This window comes from Austrofundulus limnaeus, unplaced genomic scaffold, assembly GCF_001266775.1.
Source record: "Austrofundulus limnaeus strain Quisiro unplaced genomic scaffold, Austrofundulus_limnaeus-1.0 Scaffold2, whole genome shotgun sequence".
NCBI lineage: Eukaryota > Metazoa > Chordata > Actinopteri > Cyprinodontiformes > Rivulidae > Austrofundulus > Austrofundulus limnaeus.
The window spans coordinates 3836147-3840685 of record NW_013952404.1 but is presented as its reverse complement, the minus strand read 5'-3'; positions in this window follow the sequence as shown (position 1 = coordinate 3840685).

Sequence of the window (4539 nt, the reverse complement as noted above, 5' to 3'; positions counted from 1 at the left end):
CCATAATCAAAGTGAAATCAGGTATTCCACAATATTTTGTAAAAGATAACAAGGAAATCCATAATCAAAGTGAAATCAGGTATTCCACAATATTTTGTAAAAGATAACAAGGAAATCCATAATCAAAGTGAAATCAGGTATTCCACAATATTTTGTAAAAGATAACAAGGAAATCCATAATCAAAGTGAAATAACAAATGAATTTAATCATTATTATGTAAATTTTGGTCCAAATCTTGCAGCAAAAATACCAAAAGTTGATTATGATGTGAGTCATACAATCCGGGGTTGTGTCAACAGCATCTTTCTTGGAGAAACTGATGAAGAAGAAATATTGAGTATTGTAAAAGAATTCGCAGATAAAAGGTCAAAAGATTGGACTAACATGGATATGATGGTAGTGAAGGAGACATTTGCATATACATGCAATTTATCATTTTCAACAGGAATTTTTCCAGATGACATGAAAATAGTTAAGGTAATTCCTATCTATAAGAATGGTGGAAAATATGTGTTTAACAGTTACAGACCGATATCCTTGTCACCACAGTTTTCAAAAATTTTAGAGAAATTATTTGTGACAAGATTGGACCAGTTCATCAACAAACAAAATATTTTAAGTAATAGTCAATATGGGTCCAGAGCAAATAATTCTACAGCAATGGCTCTCATGGAATTAATTGAGCAAATAACAACCGCTGTTGACCAAAAGCAGTATTGAGCAAGCATTTTTGTTGATTTAAAAAAAAACATTCTTCTCCAAAAGCTGAATCAATTTGGTATTAGAGGACCGGCATTTGGAYATCTAGCTATTTGAAAGATAGGAAACAGTTTGTACAGATAAATGGAGTAAGATCTGAACTTTGTAACATAACATGTGGAGTTCCTCAGGGTTCTGTACTTGGAGCAAAGTTGTTTATACTATGTGAATGATTTAGTACATGTATCAGAGTTTTTCATGTGTGTACTATTTGCAGATGATCCTACATTTTTTGTTTGGGTAAAGATACAGAACAGATCTTGGAAAGGATGCAAACGGATTTTGTTAAAATACAAACTTAGTTTAGACTTAATAAGCTGTCATTAAATTTAGAGAAAATGAAGTATATGGTATTTAGTAATAGAAAGAAAACTATTGATGTTCCACTTATGGTCAATGGGATTGAGATCTGTAAAGTCAGTGAGGTGAAGTTTTGGGTGTAGTGATAGATGAAGGGTTGACATGGAGACCTCACATAAATTATTTAAGAAAAAAAATGGCTAAATCTATTGCTGTTCTGAATAAATTAAGGGAGTTATTTAATGATAAAGCACTGTATATGTTGAATAATGCAATAATAAATCCACATCTGGTTTATTGTATTGAAGTCTGGGGGAAAGCGTGTAGGACAATTAAAAATTTTGTTTTTTTATTACAGAAAAGTGCTGTGAGAATTATTACTGGAAAACATTGCCGTCACCCATCAAATTCATTATTTTGTAAATTGAAAATATTGAAGTTCTTTGATTTGRTTGATTATAACATTCTACTGGTTATGTATAAAGCCCACAAAAACACATTACCTTTAAACAGTCAAGTAAAATTTTTTAAGAGAAAGAGTTGTTATAACCTTAAAGGGACCGAGATATTTGTAAAACCCAAATTCAGAACCAGTTTGAAGGAACGGTGTACTTTAATTCAAGGAATAAATCTATGGAATAATTTGGGGAGTGATGTAACAAAAATGCAGGATCACTGTGTACATTTAAGAAAATGATAAAACTTGTATTGTTAAAGAAATACAAAACGTTCTCGTCTTTTGTTTTGTTAATTACATAGATTTCTTTTTAAATATGAACTTATTCTTGGGAAAAAAGGGGCAAATATAAGATTTTTTTCTCCTCTCTCTGCTGCCTTTCATTTAATTTTATTTGTGATTTTGATACGCATAGATATATAATTTTCTCTCATTTTTCTTTTTATATTTTTCTCTTTATTGCATATTGTATATAAAATTATTTTGTTTTAATGAAATGAACAAATAATTGAAACTTTTTTTGTGTAAGTTGCGAAACTGAGTTGTGAAACTCATGTCAGTGAAATCTTTACAAGTGGCAAGCTACAGAAGCTAATGAATGTTTACTAAGTTTATCTATAGTATCATAAAACATTCTCTTTTTTTATTTTAAACTTGCATTATGAGTATGTCTTAAAATATGACCTGCTCCCCATCAGTAGGATTTCTCATTACTTTGTTCTCTAACAAAAGGTGAATATTTTGTTAGAAAAGCTCACCCAAGTCTAATTTAAAACTATTTTTCCTCCTGTTTTGCAAAACAGGAAACAAACAGATGACACAAAACAAAGCTAAGCTCACTTGCCTTTTAAAGATGTGCCTCATAAAAGCGACCACTCAGACCGTAACCTCATAAACTGAAGGAGAGTTTTTACGAGTCACAGCGGGAGGGGAGGACGGAGCAGGAGAGCAGTTTTAGACAAAACTGCAGCACTTTTAATATGGACAACCCACTGAATCCTACAGATATGTTCATAAACCTAATTATGATACTCTGACATGTTAATTATTATTTAATAGATCAGTTGGGCCCTAATGGCCACCTCAACCGTGATTATTCTGGCACTTAAATGAGCAATTGTCAGAGTCAGTGAGTAGAAAATCAGTGGAAGATAAGTTCCTTACAGCTGACTCCTTCCTTCTGACTAAATTATATTTGATTGGTTCACAGATGATATTACTGCTGAGATATTCTTCAAAACTGAGGCCATACAACAGCTTCTTACATCAAAAGACTGCAATTACCAATGAAATTATTATTAGAGTACAATTCAACTTGTTTTAGAAAATTTGGGAAGTTTAAACTTTTATCTGACATATAAAAAAGATGGCATTGTGTTCAAATGATTGTTCTATTTGGGACAAACATCAAACAAAAAAAAATGAAAGTCTTATATTTTAGTCAAAATTAGTTGGCCTTTATGCTACCTCATCTTGAAGCATCTACATTCACACCGCAGGTCTTTATGCTCAACTTCAAAGTTTTGCAGAGAGCCAATTATTTTGTGTAGTTGTTCACATGATAATTGGAATATGATCAGATACCATTATAAACTGTGGATGGTTTTGAATGACCCACATTTGCTGAAAATGACGTGACAATGTGTTTACAAAAGTAAATATGGATGCTACACGTTAGCATTATTGATAGTAGAGTTGTTGTGCTATCAAAGTCAACTATTATTATCTGCCATACTTGCTTTGTACAGTGTTTACATTTGTAGGCAAAAAAATTGCATGTCTGTAAGGTACGGAAATACAAAAACACATAAAAAATACTAAATGTGACCCATCACAAACAGAGATTTCACGAACAGAGGATTAAAAGTGGCAAAATAAAGAGCAATAGGGTTTTGGTTAAAGCATTTGCAACAATTGCATTTTGTCAAAATAGGATGAATAAATAACCTATCTACAGGTCATTTAAGATTATATTTCAAACAACTCATTTAAAGAATTTTTTGAATCACTTTTTGAGCAGCATCTAAAAAAACATGATTTTAAGCAACATTTTTGTCATTTTCCCAGTGAGCTAGCAACACTTTTTTTTCTTTCCAGCTGGTAAATCATGGTATTTATGTAAATATTGTTTGAGGTTTCGCCTTTATAATGACATCAAAAAATCCTCATTAGAATACCGATAATCTAAAAATAGGACTCGGATCAAATATTATTTGATTAGGAAAAGAAATCAAGGCATTTCTCTGGAACCCTTCACAATATCAGGATGATCTGGTATCGAAATGTAGCTTAAAAAGACAGGAATCTGAAAATGTACTTGGGTAATTTTGACCAAATTTTTATTTTTTCTTAATTTAATGTGAATGGGTTACATTTAAAGAATTACTGAGCTTTTATTTTGAAGATGAAGAGGTTTAAACTGCACAATGTTGGTCAATAATATTTGGATCRATCCACAAACCTCTACTGTAGTGACGTAAAAGTTGAATGAAATGCGACCCATTTGTTTTATTTTAGTACCACGTATGAAAAAGATCTGGCTTGGGTTTGAAAAAAAAAATCAAAAAACAAATCTATGACAGTTGGACTGCTGTGAAAAAACTGGATATGGGTCGCATATGAGCAAGAAAAAACAAACTGAATAGGGCCACTTTTGCCTGCAGTGGGAATAGCTAAATTTCTACAGAACAACAAATTCCCACTGACTTCTGTTCAAGGTGTCAGCAAGCAATTTTAACACATTAGGTGGGTCCACCAAGTAGTGTAGCACTGAGAGGCTGCAGACATTTCAGCCGGGTATTTTTTTTAGACCAGACCTTTACCTTGTGTCAGCAGGTGCCACTTGCTGCACCTGAATGACTGGCGCAGGCTGAGGTCATCGTAACCGGAACATTTCAGCGCTGTATTTTCTTGTTTCGAAAATGGCGAAGAGGCAGCAAACATTACAGTAAAAAGCTTCACGGTGGTAGGAAAGTTACAAACATCCTCTCAGTTATTTTGTCAGTGGCTCTGAGAGCATCTT